Genomic DNA, 7710 nt, shown 5'->3' on the forward strand with positions numbered 1-7710 from the left:
TGGCTGTTCGGTGTATGACGTCACTTTTCTCTGGCGGAAATGGGCTGAGTTAAAGTCATATTATTTTCATATTCCGCTTATTCAAAGCTGTACTTCACATATTTTACACACTCCGAACCGTAGTTGTTGTTCATAAAAAGAATTTGAATATATTTGTACTGAACTACAGTTTCGCAGTAACATGGAAGAGAACGTTATCTGATGATAGATCATGATATTATTGTGTTCATTTTAGTCATTAAACACTTTTGAACAAATCACATTATGAAAGGCCATCATGTTTTAAAGGTACATTTCAGTATAGCTATTAACATAGCTTGTCTTTGTGGGTTCACAATTATCAGGTCATAGTAATCCGTTTAGGTCAGGCATGAGTCAAGTGGATTACTGAAACTGGAAGCAGTCCACCGCCTCTTTTACATGTCTTATAAGTATGTAGTAGCATAGTAAAGTATTTAATCTTTTATCTAACTTAATACATCAGCAGCCTGGGTTAACATCATACGTATACAGGGGTAAGTAAGCAAAGCTGTTATGTTAGATTTTTGCTAAATAGACCAATTACAATTAATTTCATACATTTCATGCATTCACTAAATAATTCAGGTAATTAATACATTTGCAGTATCAACACTGTCTAGAAAATGCATTTGACCAGAGTTTTATCCTGTGATTCTCCTGAAATGGGAGAAGCAGAGAACAGAGGTGTGAAATCCCAGTGTGCAAGTCCGATATAATTGGTGTAAGACCAGTATCCTGTTGTGTCATTCTTTGTAAACATGAACTACTTCAAGGTGGTTTTGGATATAGGCATACAATTCCTACATGGGTGCTGGTTTATCCCCAGTTTGAAAGTGTAACAATAATCTAGTCAGTACTATCATCACTATCATCACTATCACTATCATGTTCTTTAAAATCATTTTGAAATATTTGGCTGTCATGTGGGAGTTTGCATGGGTTTTCTCCTGGTGCTCCAGGGTTCTTCCCCTATCCAATGGCCCAGTTAGAAATTGGTGATTCTAAACTTAACCTTAGTCGTGAATGACTGGTTGTCCATTTGATAATATTCAATTGTTAATAAGACAGGCTGAATTTGTTTCACATAACTAATACTAGTAACACTCACTATGCTAAACATTGTCAGATGCAGTTTGTGTGTGTGTGTGTGTGTGTGTGTGTGTGTGTGTGTGTGTGTGTGTGTGTGATTGCCTGCGTATTTGCGTTTTGTGTAATCTAGACCATATTCAACCATAGATATCTCCTGGAATGTATTAATAAGAACAGTGGGGGGGTAACAGTCTTTCATTTTCCAAAACCCATGGAAATAAGGCAACACCTACATATACAACTTAATATGAACAATAAAATATATAAGACTATATCATACACACTAATGTAAGAGTCTCTATTTAGAAAACATCTATGAATGTCAAAGCTAACATGGTTGTTTTTCTTCTGTCCTTTTATGCATTATAGTCACTAAAGTGTGGAGCCGTTTTAATGCCATGATCTTCATAATTCCTAGTTATGTTGCCACAGTTGTACATCAGCCAACGCATTGCTTGTTTGTTGCATAGTTTTTACAGTTTCCCCATAACTGTAGCACACTCAGTCAACCACTTGGTCAACCTGTGTGACCTTGAGTGTGACTAATATTCAGTTGTTTATAATATAGCCTGAGTTTGTTTCACTATTCTGACATTGTTGCCACGTCATACGTATCATTAATTCCTGTGCAATGATTAAGTATGAAAGGTCGCTCAATCTTGCTGGTGTCTCAATGAGCAGGCTCAGATTAAACAGCAGTCTGGTTTGCTCTCTACTGGCAGTTCACTGACACTGCAAAATAATTTACTCATTACAAACTGATTATGGACAGAAGCGGTATTGACAAGACAAATACACTCTTTTAGACCCCCACTGGATTACAGTGTGACACAGTAATTTACAACTAATGGAAATTACTCAGAAATATGTATACTTCTAATGATATCTGGTCATTGTATCTATATATTTTTTTATTTTCAGTTGAATTTAACTTCATTTATATACAACCATGATCATCTTTAGGGACTTTACACAAACCCAGACTGACCCTTAAAACAAGCAACATTGGCTGAAAAATGCCCTTTTAACAGGAAAGACCTCATATGGGGAGACCTGGATAGTTAAAGGAGAGGAAGGAGAGATAGAGCAGGAGGAAGGACAGACAGAGGAGAAGAACAACCCCATAAATCATACATGCAAACTGGAGTCTATAAGTATTGAGTTACTGTGTCTATAATCAGGTCTGCTGCACTTTTGAATAAAGTGGCTGTAATAATAAGTGTATAATAAGTGTATTGCCATTCTGGCACAGTAAGCTCCTGGATACCAAATATGGCACTCCAGGAAGCATTGTTTGGCTCAGGTGACGTACTGGTTGCACAATCAGAAGCCTTAGGGGGCTAGAAGTAAAGTGAGCATGGACTCACTCGTGATTTTTCCCTCTTTGTCATCGGTTGTTTAACATTGCTGAAATAGCTGATGACAAATCTGGTGGCTGACCCCCGTGCATCATCATATCTGTATTTAGCCACACAAATGGCCCACTTGGCCATGGAAGTCCTTGTCTTTCAGGATACTGTTGCCTGCATCGCCCACACTCTCCTCTGGATAGCACGGCCACTGCCTCTCCTCTCGCCTCCACACCCATCTATTTTTCACTCACCAACTGACCCACTGGCGGAAAGCGTGAGGACACTGTGCTGATGAGGTTACTTTTAGTCTTCCAGGCTACTATTTTCTCTTCACTTTATTTAAACAAAAAGTGTGCACTAACTTATGTAAGCATCTCTGCTTCTTTTATCCCTTACTTCACAGTCAGATTTAATAGTATGCTGCACTCTACAGTAACACATCCATAACTGTCAAATATGGATCATATAGAGAACAGTTTTCATTGTTAAATGCAATGATGACTTTTGGTTGGATGGTAATATTGACTATGACTAAAATAGCAACTTCTTGTTAAAAAAGAAACCAGTAAGAGACATAAAAAATATATATTTTACTATATAATAAATAGAAACAGTATTTTATATTTATGGTTTTATAATTTAACAATAGCATGTTTTAACTATAAATTAAACCTCAGATGTATAATAGCTAAATTGGGCTTTATAAAAGGTGCAGAATTTCAATTACTTAATATATTTCATATTCATATTCTTTGAACAAATATGTTTCTGTAGAGATAAAGCTTCAAATAAGCGACACAGCTTGTAATGACCAAACCAAATGACCAGCCTTCACGACATCAGGGGAAAAAGGGGGTTTAAAGATGTATCCATTTTTACTGTGTCATAGTTTATTGTATCATTTACCAGGTGACTGATGAGGAATAAGAAGCACTGAACCTAGAATGACTTTAGTTTAAAGGGGGGAGGATGCAAAACATGAATGATCCAGATATGAGAGTGTAAAAGGAGAACTGAGCTCATGCAGGTTGCTAAACTTAGAGTCTCTGACCACATGGTGGTAGTCTTTTGCTTGAACCAGCCTATTTTTACACATGACATCAGTCGTGTGTTTTACAGTTGCCAAATGGACAAGAAAACTGCACATGGCCATTGTATTAGAACTGATATGAAGTATGTGCTTTAAAAATATCAAGTATGTAGTACAATATACATTGAAGAAGTGTATCATGTAAATATACTGTACATCTTACAGCACCTATATTTCTTTGTAGCCTCTTGTTATTTCTTATAAGACTATGTCTCTGATTTTTTTTTTTAAACCCAGAATCTGTATGCACAATATCATTAGCCAACATTAAAATATAAATTAACATAACAAATACAAATGTTAAGATTATAATTCTCTCGTAAAACTGAATATAAATGAAAATATATCATGCCATTCTTTCTTTATATTAAAAGCAAGCACTATGTGTTAGGATGCACGGTAAGAGATGAGGACTGTATATTTATAAGATGGGGAAAAGACTGGATTTCCTGAGAGCATTAGGAAACCCAGCATGTCACAGTCACTGGCCTGGTATGGAAACACTGCTCTTAGATGAGGGTTGGATCCACAGCAGCCGTGGCCAAGATGAACAGAAGCAGGAGGCTTCAGGGGTGCTACTTCCTCCTTTTCCTCTCTTGGCAGTGCCATAATTGCTCAGGTTGCCTAGCGACCGGAAGCATGGAAACAGAAGGTGTCACTTGTTACCTCAGAGCTGAATTTAGCCAAACTGTAAAGTAGCCACCCATGGATCATGATGAGAAATAAAAAAGAGAATAACAGTATATACAAAACAGCATGCTTCTCATCTGATAAGCTCCGACATACAATTCAGTCTCACGTGTAAATGATTGACTAATGTGAGTAATTGTTGCTAATCAGTGAATATTTGATTAACTCTGTCCTGTTATAATTTATATACATTTTATTCAGAAGGTTTTTCCACTTGAATAGCTTTATTATTAGGGAAGAAAACACAGAGACACAGAGTATTAAAGCAATTGTTTTGTTCAAGTATTGCCCATACTGACTTTTCTCCATTTGTATTTATGCTCTAATAAGGTTTCAGAGATCACCTGACGAGGTGGGAGTGAGCTGGTTGCAATATGTAGGAGTGCAGCAAGTGGAAAGGTAGTTTTGTTTTGGCCTACAAAATAGGGAAATCAATGTATTATACATTTTATGAAAAAGTTCTATAAAAGCAGCTACAGCAAAGAAAAACAATCATGCTGGTATATTTCATTATAATTCTACAGGAGCCAACTATGGCTATCTTAAATCCATACATTATCAATGTGTAATGAACCAAGGTAAGGCTGTCAGGGCTGTGACACTATCACCCCTATTTCATTTAGAATTACGAGTAAAATAATATGAATGAAATCTAATATTTCTAAAAAGTTAAGATCCAGTTGATCACATATTAAAACTAGAAAAAAGCTCTTGGACAGTGCAGACATCTGCCAGACAGAGACATGGAGAGAGAGCAAGAGAGAGAGTGAGAGTTGTCTCCCTTTAATGTAGATAAACGTACACACACATATATATATGACAGAGGTGACAATGGCCTGTCTACGCATGAAGATGATGAAAAAATTATAGGCCTGTTTGGTTACAAAACCAAAATAATGGACCAAGTATTAAGTGAAATGTGAGAATCTCATCAAGGGAAAAGTGATCAGTTTCCATGGGTTTGTGTCATCCACCTCTCCGGTATTATCGCCACAACTCATCGGCTAACCCAACAATTCTCCCTGTATTCAGAACAGGTATTTACTTTCCACCAGTGACCACTGATCCTCCTCCTTCCCTCCTACTTCCATATCATCCTTCAACTCTGGTGTGCACGTAGCGGATGGTAACAGCCCACACAGTCCTCTCAGGAAGCAGAAGGTTTGTCCACTCCCACTCGGGCTTTGCGTCATGGAACACAAAAAAATGAGACAGAGAAGGAACAGATGGGAAGATGACATACTGGCTGTTTTATAACATTACTCCTCACAACACTGTGGTCATCGGTATGATTATGTAAAGTAGCAAGCTATTGTGGACTCAAGCTGGCCTATACCTACATATAAACATTACTGTCCTTGTTATTATTATTTTGATTACTACTACAGGGAGTGCAGAATTATTAGGCAAGTTGTAATTTTGAGGATTAATTTTATTATTGAACAACAGCCATGTTCTTAATGAACCCAAAAGACTCATTAATATCAAAGCTGAATATTTTTGGGAGTTGGAGTGGGGCTTTTTTAGTTTTAGCTATTTTAGGAGGATATCTGTGTGCAGGTGACTATTACTTTGTGCATAATTATTAGGCAACTTAACAAAAAACGAATATATACCCATTTCAATTATTTATTTTCACCAGGGAAACCAATATAACAGCTCAACATTCACAAATATACATTTCTGACATTCAAAAACAAATCAATGACCAATATAGCCACCTTTCTTTGCAAACATCAACATTGCGTGCAGCAGCAACCACAGCCTCCCAGACACTGTTCAGAGAGGTGGACTATTTTCCCTCCTTGTAAATCTCACATTTGATGAGGGACCACAGGTTCTCTGTGGGGTTCAGATCAGGTGAACAAGGAGGCCATGTCATTAGTTTTTCTTCTTTTAGGCCCTTTCTTGCCAGCCAGGCTGTGGAGTACTTGGATGCATGTGATGGAGCATTGTCCTGCATGAAAATCATGTTTTTCTTGAAGGATGCAGACTTCTTCCTGTACCACTGCTTGAAGAAGGTGTCTTCCAGAAACTGGCAGTAGGACTGGGAGTTGAGCTTGACTCCATCCTCAACCCGAAAAGGCCCCACAAGCTCATCTTTGATGATACCAGCCCATACCAGTACCCCACCTCCACCTTACTGGCGTCTGAGTCGGACTGGAGCTGTCTGCCCTTTACCGATCCAGCCACGGGCCCATCCGTCTGGCCCATCAAGACTCACTCTCATTTCATCAGTCCATAAAAACTTTGAAAAATCAGTCTTGAGATATTTCTTGGCCCAGTCTTGACTTTTCAGCTTGTGTGTCTTGTTCAGTGGTGGTCGTTTTTTAGCCTTTCTTACCTTGGCCATGTCTCTGAGTATTGCTCACCTTGTGCTTTTGGGCACTCCAGTGATGTTGCAGCTCTGAAATATGGCAAAACTGGTGGCAAGTGGCATCTTGGCAGCTGCACGCTTGACTCATTCTAGGTTCAGTGCTATTTTGCGCCTCGGTTTTTCCACACGCTTCTTGCGACCCTGTTGACTATTTTGAAGGAAATGCTTGATTGTTCGCTGATCATGCTTCAGAAGCTTGGCAATTTTAGGAGTGCTGCATCTCTCTGCAACATATCTCACTATTTTTGACTTTTCGGAGCCTGTAAAGTCCCTCTTCTGACCCATTTTGCCAAAGGAAAGGAAGTTGCCTAATAATTATGCATACCTGATATGGGGTGTTGATGTCATGAGACCACACCACTTCTCATTACAGAGATGCACATCACCTGATATGCTTAATTGGTAGTGGGCTTTTGAGCCTATACAGCTTGGAGTAAGACAACGTGCATATAGAGGATGATGTGGTCAAAATACTCTTTTGCCTAATAATTTTGCACTCCCTGTATAGTAGTAGTAGTAGTTTTTTCACAGAGGTCAAAATGTGATTTCTGTTCTGTTTTTGGAGAAGAATCAGCAATGACGAGTACCTGTGAATGTTTGTTTTAACAGAAACCGCTGTGTAATAATCACCGCTACTCATGAAGACTGGGGTTAATAGATTGGTGCCCAGATCTGGAGAACCAGTTGTCTAATATGAAAGGAGTGGCATCATATATATTTGGATGCAGATAATGTAATCCTTTTGTAGTTACTTTGAAAGAGCCATACAAACAGCATTCTGATGTCTTGTCAGTATAAATGGTGCTAGAGGGAAAAAATGATTGTTGGCTTGACTGGAACACTCTCCTAGTTGTTTGTTTATGTTGTCTTAAAAATGGATCAATAAATCAGATTTTCTGGAATAGCATTGAGAGTGCTTAAGGGCTGAGGTCTTGGCTGTGGCCGAGGGAGGAAAGGACAGCCAAACTAGTGGTCTGCCTTTTTCAGAAATCTCAGTTGATGACATGTTCCACTCTCACAATCAGAGACTTCCCTGCCTGGTTACAAAACTCAAACTGTCTAATAATATTCATGCTGCTTCAATAGCTTGG

General features: G+C 38.4%; 1 long non-coding RNA gene across 3 annotated transcripts in view; it reads left to right on the plus strand.

Annotated features, from left to right (window-relative positions):
• LOC130539667 (uncharacterized) overlaps positions 1–7116 on the plus strand; it is a 173294-nt gene extending 166178 nt beyond the window's left edge. For 2 of the 3 annotated variants that reach the window (XR_008954191.1, XR_008954192.1), the window contains one exon: positions 5770–7116. This is a non-coding gene — a long non-coding RNA (uncharacterized LOC130539667). The remainder of the gene's footprint in view (positions 1–5769) is intronic. The other variant, XR_008954193.1, reaches the window with a different exon arrangement.
• The last annotated feature ends 594 nt before the right edge of the window (positions 7117–7710 follow it).

Source organism: Takifugu flavidus, chromosome 16 (genome assembly GCF_003711565.1).
Source record: "Takifugu flavidus isolate HTHZ2018 chromosome 16, ASM371156v2, whole genome shotgun sequence".
In the NCBI taxonomy this organism is placed as follows: domain Eukaryota; kingdom Metazoa; phylum Chordata; class Actinopteri; order Tetraodontiformes; family Tetraodontidae; genus Takifugu; species Takifugu flavidus.